Source organism: Seriola lalandi, unplaced genomic scaffold, assembly GCF_002814215.2.
Source record: "Seriola lalandi dorsalis isolate HSWRI2012SDOR001 ecotype SW California unplaced genomic scaffold, Sedor1 jcf7180002054981, whole genome shotgun sequence".
Classification (NCBI taxonomy): domain Eukaryota; kingdom Metazoa; phylum Chordata; class Actinopteri; order Carangiformes; family Carangidae; genus Seriola; species Seriola lalandi.
The window spans coordinates 1211443-1225362 of record NW_019525661.1 but is presented as its reverse complement, the minus strand read 5'-3'; the positions used below and the strand labels follow the sequence as shown (position 1 = coordinate 1225362).

Sequence of the window (13920 nt, the reverse complement as noted above, 5' to 3'; positions counted from 1 at the left end):
GAGTGAGTGGGTGAGTGAGTGAGTGAGTGAGTGGGTGAGTGAGTGAGTGAGTGAGTGAGTGAGTGAGTGAGTGGGTGAGTGAGTGAGTGAGTGAGTGAGTGAGTGAGTGAGTGTAGCAGTGGAAGCCGCGGAGCGGAGGAAAGGGGAGGGGCTAATTGAGCATGAGTGAAGAGAGAGAAGAGCGGTGTTATACGGCCAGGAGTTCTACAGAAGATAAACTGAAACTTAAGAATCGATCTCATCACACAAGTATCGATCAATACCCAATACCAACGTTAGTATCGATACTATCGATATTTAAATCGATCCGCCCACCCCTACCAGGTGGACAGGTGAAAGAGCAGAGAGCATCAAGATGGTTAGAGGAGGAAACATCAGAGAGACTCAGCCACATGTTTGAGCCTCAGTCAGACCCAGGCTCAGGTGAGGAGTCTGAGACCAGAACCAGAGACTAGCAGACGGATCAGAACCGTTAGCGTAGTTAGCATCTTGTATTTGTTTTTTCTGTTGTTTAGCTTGTAACTATCAGGACTGTCATTGGTTCACTGCAGTTCAAGGTGGAAATACTCAGCGTGTCCCAGCCAGGTTGTGTTGTGAGGCTATTTTGCAGCACATGTGATGAAGATGTTTTCTGAAGCTGCAGTGTGTTGAGCTTCAGGGCCAGATAGGTGAACTAAACAGTACGAACTAGTAACACAGCTCCAATCCAACTGATTACCGTCAGAAACAGCACCGTGCCATCATCTCATGATGAACCGTGATGGGATGAAAACATCAAACTACATCACCTGTGACTTCTGTGAATCTTTTACCTGAACAAAACTTTGAATTAGTAAAGTGAATTGCATTATCCACCTCTAGTTGCCTCTGTTTATGTGAGCTAGAATCATTTTGTGATTATTATACTCAGTCCAACAGTGTGATGTCACTCTGTCTGCAGTAAAAAGTCACATTATTGAAGGTCTAGTGTGTGAATTTGACATAAAAAAAATAAATAAATACAAAATACATTTAGTGTAAGTGTATTTTCAATTAAACGTGTTCTCATTTTGAGCAGCTTATCTCAGGATAACGTGGAACAACACTGCAGCCCTCTCACAGACTTGTGACAACTGCTTTCATTGGAAGAGAATTAAACACTATAATTATAACCAATTCAAGCGTGGGATGTGAAGGCGGAGCTCTAACTCAGATCACTTGTACGGACGCAGACGAGAGCGTTTAATGAAGCTGCTGTGACTTTTGTTTTGTTTTTTTTCAAAGGTGGTAATTACATCTCATCACGTTCAACCCCACATCACTCTCCTCACTCCTCGGCCCCTTGATTGAGATCCACTGAATGTATGTGGCCATCAAAGGCAGAGTGTGGCTGTGCACCAAAAGAGGTTGTTTTCTCCAGCTCTAACCTGATCATTACACCACTTTGAGTAAAGCACAGTTATTTCACTCTTTTAACCACACAACATGAAAGACCTCTCCACTGTAAAACACACAACTCAATGCGATTATTTATTCAGTTTGAAGAATACGTACAGTACACAAAACCGTGTGTAGATCTGCCAACGATGCAAAGCAGATCGGCTGTCTTTGTTTTCTGAGCTCATGTGTAAGCTGTCAATCTAATTCTGATGCAGTGAATCAAGATCTGAGGTTTGTAATTGGATAAGATTTGTGCTATTTATGCCCTAAAAGCCAGAGCAACACATGTGACACTTCATTCAGCACGACACTCTCGATGTCTCACAAGCTGCTGCTGCTGCCAAATTAGATTTGGGATGTACTGTATTCCTGTAATTTCCTGTATTTGTCCTGGTGCCACATGAGAATAAAACCCAGGAACATCAAAGACTAGAGACCTGACAAACTGTAACTCGTCGCTTTTTTCATAGACAATCAGAAACACGTGCATCACAAAAATATAATGACACACGGTGTGGATCATAAAGTCGGCAGGGCACGGGTGAAAAATGACCCCTCCAGTCAGCGTTCATCCCAATTATGTAAGAAATAAGCTGACACCAAAAAAAAAAAGAAAGATGTCTAAACATTGTTTTTATTCCAAATGTTCACGTTAGTATAATTTTAAAAAATATAAATATAAAGAACATGAGAAAACATTGTATTGTCAAGATACAGATACAAAGAATGATAAAAAAAAACCTCAATAAGTAACTAAATAACTTCAACGTTGTCACATTGTAAATAACCTACATTATAAGGTCTGATAGTTATTGTTAGTTAGTAGTTACTTTATTTGAATTTAATTTTCTTTAAATGTGAAACAGATCCTGAAACAGCCGCTGGCCCCAAGCACACAAACACCATACTGTGAATAATAACATTATTTTTGTTGTATCTTAATAATACAAAATACACATAATACAAATTCAAATGATTTGATCTTTTTTTCAGGCTAATATCCTGAAATTTTAATCAAAATTTAAAGCAACTTCAAATATGTAGCACGCACCCACTTAGCTGGGGCATGGGCAGGTCAGGGGCAGGTCAGGATGGAAAGCTAATTCTGTGGCTTGCCTTCCTGACCTGTTACCAAATGAATAAATGCACTTCAATTTAATTATGGAATATGAAATAAACGGTTGGTGCCTTTACTTAGCAGAAATATAGTATATGGCTTAGTGAGTTTAATATTTTACTGACAAATATGCTTTATGTAATATTCAATTCCTCATTTTAAACCACTTCCTTCACACACATGTGTTCAGAGGTCTGGCCCTGCTCCTTCAGACAGGAGGACCGGGGGTCAGGGCCAGTCTGGAGAGACACCCGAATGTCTGCGGCTTCCAGGGCATCGAGACATGCACATACCCAACCAGCCTGCTTCACAGGCTGAACAGCATTTCTCAATACACGGACTCCCAGCAGTGTCGGAAAACACAGAATTTTAATAAAACTTTGAAAGAGTGACAAAGCAACAGAGATTTACCATCAAGTCTCCTGTGCTTCACTCTCTTCAGCCTCTGTGGACTCACTGTTTTGGTTTTCCCACTGACAAACTCCACTCTCATGAAGCTTGTGCTGTCCAACTGATCAGTTAGAGAGCAGTTAGTGGAGCCAGATATTCTTCTCAGAGCCATATATATATATATATATATATATATATATCAATGTTGCTCTGTTGTGTTAGATTCATTTCATTGCTAACACAAACCAAAGCCAAACTAATTAAGGTAGAGATGGGCAGGAAAAGCAATAAATTCAGCACTGAGCTATAGTCCTACATTTTTTCTTCTTCTTTAAAATTGAAATTGGTAATGCTTTAAATAAAATGTGTTCCTATTCTTCTTATTCAACCTTTTTTTCAAAGTTGTCTGGACTGTTGTATCTTCACTATGATGAATATAATATATAATAATATAATATAATATAAAGTAATGTAATGTAAATTTTTAATGTATCTAAATTGACATAATAATTACATTATATCAAACCTATTAAAACATTCGGAGGAGAAACACAGGTGTTCAGATAAAATCCACGAGCACGAGGCTGAAACAGTAAAACAAGTCCAGCAGGTCTGGACTTCAGAGACAACTAATGGTATCTGCTTTTAGATTCCCCAGCGGAGGACACACTGTTCTCCGCTGTACTAGTGTATGTCTGTGTGTGTGTGTGTGTGTGTGCGTGAGAGAGAGAGAGAGAGAGAGAGCCCTGAGAGGCTAGTGGCTTCCCCTCTCCCTGTACCTCTGAATTCTTCATACCTCCTTACACTCCCTGTGCTCCTGTTAAATAATAGATCCGAGCTGCTGCACTGTCTGTCCCAACTCTCTCTACAGCTGCAGAAACACAACCATTATCCATTTACTCCTATGGAGCCTGGGAGTCCTGTCAGGGGACATGTTTGGACGCAAAGCAGCGTGTTCTGTGCAAAATATAACTGGGTGAGCACAGAATGAGCCATGTTTGAGCTTGTTGCCTGATTATGAACAAAGTCTGTATCATCCCTCTTTACTCAGCCCTCTGTAACTTTGTCAATAGTTTCTTACTTGTGTCGTGCTCTGGATCAGCTGATGCTTATCACCTTCACCTATCACCGTCTTATTGAAACTCACTGCTTCAGTCATTCATTAGTTGCTTTACTTCTGTCTGCAGCCCACCAGCTGCACCTACTTGTGAAGTCGGTTTCTTCATGGTTGCTCCAGGGAATCTTGTTTACTACAAAATGCGTCCATACACCAGGTTCAAGGTTTAATTTATTCATCCATAAAAACAAGCCAGGTTGTCAGGTTGTCTGTACAAGCGGCTTATTACCACCCACAGTTACATTTCATTCAAACCTCAACCTCCAAGGCTGAAACATGAAGCCAACACTGAAGTGCCAAAAGCTGCAGTTCCTCTAATGACCACTAGAGTCTGGCTCCAACAGTGAGTCAGTCCCCATAGACTCCCATGTTAAAATGTCCAACTTTACAGCAGAAATAAACATTTACAGCCTGGTACAAAAACAGTTTTGGTCTCTAGAGCTAATTTCCTCCTTCGTGACACCTGTTTATATAACTCACCTGTTTACATTTTATTAAGGATTAAAGTTATGGAGAATTGAGGGCGTGGCCTCTTTGAGTGACAGGTGGGTGAGCATATGCTTGCAACAAACCAGCATGAACTGAAGCTTCCACTCACACCACTCCTCTTTGTCCATTTTTGGATGGAGTTAGGGGCGGAGTCAGACACTGACAAGATGGCTACTGTGGGGCAGCTCACTCTACTACATCCTATGGATGGACTACATCCATCTTCATTTAGAGTCCATGGTTTCATTGTTAGACGACCTCTAGTGGCCGTAGTAATTATTACGGGAGTAAAAGAGGAAGTCAGGTGACATAGTATAGAGACAAAACATAGGAGACTGCTGTGTGAAACTAACTATGTATGTAAATAAAGGTATATAAAAAATTCCACACACTGTGTCACCTCTAGAAATCCACTTAAAAATTCCTAAAACTGCAACTGCTTCCTCTGCAACTGGAAAATTAGCACCTCTAGCTATTAACATTCGCTTAACAGCAGCGGATGGAAACATGCATTTATTCACATTTTCTTCTGCAGATTTTCTTTCTGTTAAAATTTGCATTTGTATACGTTTGGATGGAAATCCATCTATTGCCTCCCTGCAGCCATGTCGTAAGCATGGCTACATGGCTCTCACATCACGCTCACATGCACATACAGACATGCCTTGGGTTCCAGTTACATCAGGCACAAGCTGTTACACAGAAGATTATCCGTATCAAATGTACATGAGATGGAAAACTGAAAAATGCAACTGAAACTATAAAAAGGACTCATCATTATTTTGTGTGTCCTTATTTTATGACACTGTGATGCTGTGTACTAGTAGTGCAGCACTGGGCAACAAGAGGTGACCTTGAAATCTGGAGGAAATAACCTATTCTGAAAAGCAGAATAAAACAAGACCATTAACTGCTCCTCCGAATACTCCTTTAAAGTAATCGATTATTTAATTTAACGCCGTGGAAGTCTGCTCTAGCTGACAGGCTATCGTGCAGACAATAAATGAATTTAATCTCCATCTAATATTATTCATTTCCTCTGTGCTTCCTCTTTTTAGTAACAACTAACACTTCCTTTTATCTGCCTGTATTTTTGCTGCAGGGTTTCATTCATGGAAACCTTTGCTCAGCGATATACAACAGCAGGAAAGCGACTTGGTTAATTCCAAATGAGGAGCGTGCAGAGATGGGAATATATAAGCAAGGTTTCAATATCTCCCTCAAACTATGTACTATTAAGGACTTTGAATGCCTTTTGAAAGTGTTTGCCATTATCCACATTTGTATAAAAGTTATCAGATCAAGAATAAATAGATATGCACAAGATAAAAAGAAGCATTACTGTAGAGAGCTGCAGTGACGGTGACAGCAGGTTACTTACCCTGGCCTCTGGAACACACATCAGTTCTTTTGTCTTTGTCACCAGACAACACATTGGACCTACTAGTTTGCCTGACGCATACTAAGGCCTTTAATATCACAGTGCTATGGACAGTGATGTAATCGTTTTGCCTAAAATGTCTACGATTAATATTTTCTATATGAACAATGGTATTTTAATGGCCATGTGTGTATGAAAGCAGTCGCTTATAGTGATGCCCCACAGATAACTACCACCTTCCCTCTGCTGTAACGAACTGTTTCATGGCCTGTCATTCAACTGTTAGAGCTGAGTCTCATCACTGTTGATTCTAGAAGAAGCTGTCAGCTGTTAAACCCGACGAACACTAACTTCCCAGAACCAAACAGCTGATCTGGGGGGGGGGGGACTGAAACAGTGACTCAGGAAGAGAATTTGAGACCAGGTCACTATCACGAGCACTGACCTTATATGTTGATCTAACAGGTACCAGACTACATTTTGCCACCATGATCCAGATTACGAAATAAAACATTTGTGACTGACCAACAAAAATGAAAAAAATTATGTTGATTTATATAAATATTGTTTTTGTTTTTTTAAACCATTTTAGCAGTTACATGTTATTACAGGAGGCAGTGGAGGCTCCATGTGTCCTACTGTTTAGTCATAGCAAAAACCCCATGTAGGTTATAACTATAATAGACTATGTCAATAAGTTATTAAAACATCAGGTGAAGGGCAGCAGCTTTATAGTGCCCTCTCTCTCTTTTCATTATTATCGACAGCCATTATCAAAGGATAGTTCAGTGAGGTAACCTTCATACACAGGTGAAGCGATGCAAGAAGTCTGTCAGCTCATTCCTGCTCGTTATACTATCGCTGGTCAAGTTGACTGTTCACAGTGCAGGACAAAACAGCTGACACAGCAGAGCATTTAGCAGATAAACAGCCAGGTATTTATCTCAAGTGTTGGTAGAGACTGAACCAAAAGAAGAATGAATATTACACAACTCCAAACGAATGATAATGTTCTTGTAAATGGACTTCTTTAAACTGAATTCAACAAAACTATTCAAATCAGCAAAGTTCCACCTCTGATAGAGATGAAGACAGGGTAGATTATATCATAATATATTTACCACTTGATCATCACCTGTATTCAACACAGGGTGGCTGTGCACATGGTGTGGCCTTGGGTCGATACTTAACTGATCCATCTGTCAAACAAGATAAATTCAAAATCAAAAGATATAAAGAAACGAGGGTAACACAGCACCTGCTAGGTGTCTCATAAAGACAATACTGGAATCAGGGATCATGGGATGTTGTCTGTCTGCACTGAAATCGTGAGTAAAGACAGGCAAATAAGAAGCATCTTTGTCCCAAGTGCTTGTTTAGTGTTTCCAGGCCCTGAACAGGTTTTCCTCCGGTCCTCGGTCCCCTAAGATCTGTGACAGCCTGTTGTGTGGCCAGGACTGCTGCCCTCTGATCCACTGGCTAAACACGTTCACACATCCAATGTGCTGTGTTCACAGCTGCTCTGGTGAAGCCACATAGAAAATTGGCTGTGATCAGCCAGGCCTGAAAAGGTTCAGAAGTTGAGATGTGTCCAGAAAACACAGGTTTCCTTGAGGCTGTCTGTCACCGTTCATGCCAAGCTTTTTATTGATTTGTGGTATTATCTTTCATGCTTCACTTGACATTTGTGGGGCATGGTCAAGTGTAAAACACAAAAACTCAAACTGACAGACACATTCAGACACACACAAGTCCACCAACACTTAAAGAGACCGTGCCCCCTGATCCTGTCTTTTCAGGCTTCTTAGAGAAGTCTACACAGCAGATAAGGATACTGCTCTCACACATATACAAACTGATGGTGCTCACTGCCTTACACAAAGTCTTCACATTCAAATAAGCACACATCTTTGCACACGCATACTGTGTGCTACTAACAGTACACAAGCATATAAACACACATGAAAGCTCAAAATATGCACACCAACCCACCCACTCACATTTCTCAGAAGCCTCGTGTGGGCTGTGAAGCCTAAAGCTGTTTCTGCCTCCTCAGGCTCCTCAGTCCAATCCTCAGCCTTCCCTCCAACTGCTGCATCCATCCAAAACACTGATAACCCGAACAGAGCCGGTCGGCCCTACACGCTCTCTACACAAGCTGCATAGGGCCCCAGATATTACGCAAGGGCCCTGCCTCCCACCCATGTCAGAGTGGGTGTCAATGTTTACAACTGATGAGATTGTCACGCAGAATTATCCCTCTTATGAAAAGTGGAAAAAAAAAACATTAAGACAGTGAACTGCAGGAACAGCACACAGGTAAACCTGTTCTCTCCTCTTCAAGTGTGATGTCAGCAAACAACAGCAGGAAATGACCCGCAGGTGGCAGCCATGATAAGAGACGGTTCAATTCTCTAAATGCTAAGAAAAGACGCCTCAGCGCTTCCTATCTTATCTCCTTTAGCATAGGAAACACTGGAGCATCCTTTACAAAGGACATAATGCCATCCCACTATTCCTTGTGGCAGCAACGTTGGATGCGTTCGGCTTCATGCGGTGCTGACCAGCACTGACCTCACATGATGCATGCTGGTTAGAAATTGTGTCTGACTCGCACCAGTGCTGCAGAACACCACCATGTCGCAGGACATTAAATCCCCTTGGGAACGAAGCGGCTGCCGTGTCTCTCCTCCAGCTGCACCAACTGGGAACCACCTCTGTGACGACAGAGCTTTGTGCTAATTGGTTTAAAGCTTCACTGACACAACTTCAGATCCGTTATCTCCTCGGCTTGTCTCTTCCACAGGGGATGAAGTTTATTTGAATTCCTCCTTTTGGCAGCTCATTTTTTCCAGTGCCCTTGTACCTTACATTTTTTTATCCTTAAGATTTCTCTCCGTCACCCTCCTGGCAACAAGGTGGCCCTTGTTTTTTATTCTCAAGTTTATGGTTCTCAGTAAAACAGAAAGAAATATAATGGGACTTTTCCCTCTACACATCTGAACCCATGGTCCAAGATGTTTTCAGAAACAAGACTATGTTGATGTCTAAACTAAGTCTGGACCTTTGCTCAAATCCTGATTTTATAACGTGAAGTCGTCTGACAAAATCAGCAAACACATAAATGAGAGACAAAGACTGAGCTGTGAGTTCAGCTGGATTTACTGTAACATGATCACTCACAGAGAAAGGTAGAAGAAACAGACTATCTTTCTTTTTTCAAAGTTGTTTTTTCAGAGAGAGAGAGAGAGAGAGAGAGAGAGAGAGAGAATCAGTCACGCGGTCAGCAGCATTTGCAATTATATGCTGACTGTGTATACGTTCTGCAAAATGATGTCACGTGCTGAAGGTAACACATCTGTGCACGGCGCAAGCTCAGCCATTGCTCTGACCTCACTCACACCACAGGAAGTAGAACGTCTCTTCATGGCAGTCTGTTCAACTCCACCCCTGCAGTCGTCAACAGTTTGCGGTGAAGTCGAAAACAAACGCAACTATTTAAAGCGCAGCACATCATAGTTTCAAATATATACAGAATATATACAGCTATGAATAATATTGTGTTTGTAGTTATCAATGTCATAATCATAACAAAATACTATATAAAGAAATGTTGTTTCAGTAACCCCCCACACCACGTTGTTGTCAGGATTTGCGAGGTAAGTTGGACCCAAATGCAGTCAATTCATGGGAGACGGTGCAGGCAGGTTTATTCAACAAAAATCCAAACATGAACGTGACATGAACAGACGTGAACATGACATGAACGTGAACAAACCCAGAATTAAACAGACGAACCAACACAGACAAAGGGAAGCACAAGGACTATATAGACAAGGGAGGCAAGGATGATTGAACACAGGTGAAACACATTAGGGTGGGGCAGACAATCACAGACACAGGACCAAGACAGGAAGCAAAAACACTGACACACATGGAAACCAATTACAAAATAAAACAGGAAGTGCAAAAACTCCAAAACAAAACTAACAAAAAGTGTCTGCCATAGCAAACCATGACAGTTGTGTAATGCACTAAAATGAATTAGTATCAGAATCAGTATGTCTGAATATCATTTACTGTGGCCTCTTGATCAATTCCTTATTTTTTAATTAATTATTGTTTGAATGGCTCAACTTGGCTCTGTTTTGTTTTTATTTTCAACCATATCTATGTTGTAGTTACCTCCTCTGGTTAACTGATGGTTAAATGTATGTAAGTGAAACTATGTAGAGACTGTAAACATCCTTTCTTGGGGGGGGGGGGGGGGGGGGGGGGGGGATTCTGTTTTGGACAGGAATGTTTAACCTACTAACTCTGACTAATGCAAGATGGAAAGTAATGGATTGACAATGACTATTGATTTAATATTGGATTTAAAATGTTGATTAGCTGTACATATTGGGCAATACGGATGCACATCTCTCAATAAATAATAGGCACCAAGCTTTCAGCCACTCCACAGCAGAAAAAGTATTTTATACTTGAAAATGGTTTCCATGGATCATGGGTCAGGTTGGAGGGCCCCTTAGCGGAATTCTGTTTAGGGCTCCGGGGAGGTCAGGACCGGCTCTGAACCCAAACCTCCAGCTTTCAAAACTTTGGAAGGTTTACAGTTATGTCCGTGTCAAAAATGTCACTTCAAAGTTTTTGTGCTGATTTCTTTGGCATTTCTGGATGAGTAAGATTTGTTTTTTTTTTATTTATATAGAAGAGTTGACAAAGCCTTCTTCTGCATTTTTCCTATTCATTCAGCCAGGACATTCAGTCTTCTACTGTTCCCATTTAGCAGGAGCAGCCTTGGGTTCAGTCATGTGGCTTCACAATAGTTGTTAAAGTGAGTTTTTGAGGTTTATTTCTCTGCTTTTAGGGGGGAAGTGTGAGAGCTGCTATTTATCTGAGATGTTTGATTTGGTTTGATGTTGTGTGTACAATGACTGCTCCGTGCAGCAACAGTATCTATAGTGGTTACAGCTAGTCACAGTTAGTCTGTGACCTGTGTTCCAGCTCAGATTCACCAAACTATCTTACCTGCATTAACTTTATTCATTTGTATTTGTATTGATTTCTGTAATATATAAAATTTGTTGTTAGCATACAAGTCCTCTGATATCTCACTGATGTGGGAGGGGTCTCAAGTACCTGGTTGAATGGGAAGACTACAGAGCAGACAGGTGTTCCTGGCTCAGGATATTCTGGACCCAGCCTTGGCAGCTGGTTTCCACTGCGAATACACTGAAGACACCTTTGCCACATTCACTAATAAGGCTTTCTGGTCAGTGCACTGTTGGGGGGGGGCGTCGCATACGACAGAGCAAATAGGTGGATTTTTCCAAACTTCTAGCTGGACTCATCTCTACAAAGTGGGAAGTTGCTTCTGTGTTTAGAGTCTATTGTTGCCAGCCACAAAGATGTATCTTTCCCGTGCCAAAAGGCAAACATTAGCATGAAAGGTTTACTTCCTGTGCCTTGCTGGATGCCTTGTTTCTATTGACAGCACAAGATCACCAAAGGGAACGCTGCACGTGCTCTTAGTTGAGTGCAGCAGTAAACTGTCATGGCGCAACACCAGGTTTCAGAGCGCAGTGGGGCTGTTGTCGCGTCTTTGCAGATCCTGCCACTCTCACCTGCCCTGTAGTAACCGCAGCCTCTCCAGCCTTTCCACTCACCTGATCCCCCCCCTTACTTACCCACTGTACATATGCCGGCCAGTGTATTTTTAGTGAACGATGAACTGAACGAATGAGTTTACAAATGATGTACGTGAATGTGAGCGCTGGAAGTACAGATTGTACAGACACATCTACTACAGCTGAAAGAGTTTGTTTGAGCATTTGAAGCAGTTTTATGAACAAACAAGAGAAGAACCAGACGGATTATATTTATAAAGGGATTTTAAACTCATGTCTGTGATTCTTCAGTGGTGAACAATAATTCATTTAGTTTTGGAGTGGCAGTGATTTGGGGCTGGTGATGGATGGTAGAAAGAGGTTCTACTGAAAAAGAATATTTTTTTAAATGGAACAAATGAAGGTGAACTAGTTCATTTTCATCTGTATGAACTGAACTTTGAGCTTGTCTCGTGTGAAGTTCCTTTCAGACTGTCTTTCTCGCTGTACCTTCTGTAGCTTTCCAGCCTGTGTTCCTGTTTTTTGCATCAACCAGTTTTTGATACCTTGCGTGTTTTTGCACATTAACTTTTGCCTGTCTGCTGCCAACCTATACAAACACGAATCCTTCACTAGAAATATTTTATAGAAACTGTAATGTGTGCGGGATCTCAGGAAGCCACCGGCAGCAGGTGGGACTGAATCAGGGGAGCCCACTGCTGAAACATGGAAGTGGATGAGGGGATAGGTGGCAGGCCATCCATTCAGCTCCATGCCTCATTGCCTCAGCCTGGGGAGAGAACCCCCTCTGTGTCAGCACCAGCCTCCCCTGACTCAGTGCCATCAGAGCCAGGGAGTGTGTCAGAGGAGAGGGAAGAGAAGAGGGCAGGGAGGAGACGCTGATAACTTTATTAGAAGAGATTGTTGAGAAAATGTAAAAGGGAATAAAGAAATAGATGTTTTCAATGATAAAATTGTTAATCAAATATGGATGAGAACTAATATAGTATTAAAATACTTGAATATTTTAATGAATTATGACTTTAATGTGTCTCCTTAATAATACAAGGTCCTGAAAAGCTTGAGGAGTGTTGTTGTTTGGTGCTGACAGAAAGAGTAGAGGCGACGTGCCCACGTCACTGCAAGTCTGGCTGAAGCTGGCCACCTCCGTCATCTCTTCCACTGGCTCAAGTGTGTCTCCATCTCTGAGGCAGTAGTTGTGAAAAATGAAAGCATGGTGCATGTCGAGAGCCTTGAAAAATATTGATCACCACCTGGTCTCCTTAGATCCAAATGGCCTCTCTCGTAGAATTGGCGTCCGCACGGTGCCTGTTGAACCTCGCTGCAACTGCACTTCTGGCTCCCTGTAAGACGTGATGAGTGCGAGGGGTGGAGTACAAGGATATCTATATAGATGTACAATAGGTTTCAGGAGGGTGCAGTCTGTGGACATACAAAAAGCCTGGGTAATCAACAAATATGTGCAGACACTGACTCTGGTGGCCACACACCGCTTGTATCTGAACAGACTAAAACAACGTGCTGTTACAGTAGCTCTGAGCATCTGCACGTGGGGGTTTGATACATATTTGATAACATATCAATGGTGCTCACATCCCTGGTGAATGCTACAGATCCAGCAGAGTCAGCAGCAGTTATTTGAAGCTCAACTGTTGGTAGAAAGCAGATGCTTGATTATCTTGTGTGAGAACCTGTGGATGATCAGTCACTGAGGAACATGGGATGCCAAATGCTCTTGAGACAACCCGGTAAGAAGTTGCACAGGAACACTAGAAACTCAAGGTCATGACCCATGCCATGGTCAAATGCCATGGTCAATTGGAGAGCAGAGGATCTGTGTGAGATGGGCTACTGTTGGTCTGGAGAGGTGGGGGTCTGGTCGCTGGTCACACAAAGTATATGGCCAACATGGGAACTTGGCGGTTCAGGACACAATACTGAGCTGGTCGGCCAACCTGTGGATAAAGATACAACACGGTGTGATTAAATTAAATATGACTAAAAGCTATGTGACAACATAATTACATTCTGTAATAGTTTTTGTGTGTGTGATGTGAAAACAGAATTGTGTGTGGGGGGGTGTAGTCTGACCACAGGAGTTTGACACTGAGAGAGTTAATTGTTTACACTGAGAATTCAGAAATGATGTACGTATAAATCTATTTTAAATATAAATGTACAGGCTTTACAATTTGACAACGTCCGGCTAGCTTGTGGCAACGTTGGCCAGCTGCTGGAGAAGCACGATTCCCATTGTATTTTAAATTGTGCAACAGCAATGGCATAATGAATGGCAACCAGCGACCAAGTAGTGTCTGAAAGGGTTTTTTCATTTTCCCGATGAGCTCACTGTGTAGTCCTCTACATACACCTCCAT

General features: G+C 41.8%; 1 pseudogene; it reads right to left on the bottom strand.

The window, feature by feature from the left end:
* Positions 1-12789: 12789 nt before the first annotated feature.
* Positions 12790-13920, bottom strand: LOC147817093 (uncharacterized; annotated as a pseudogene).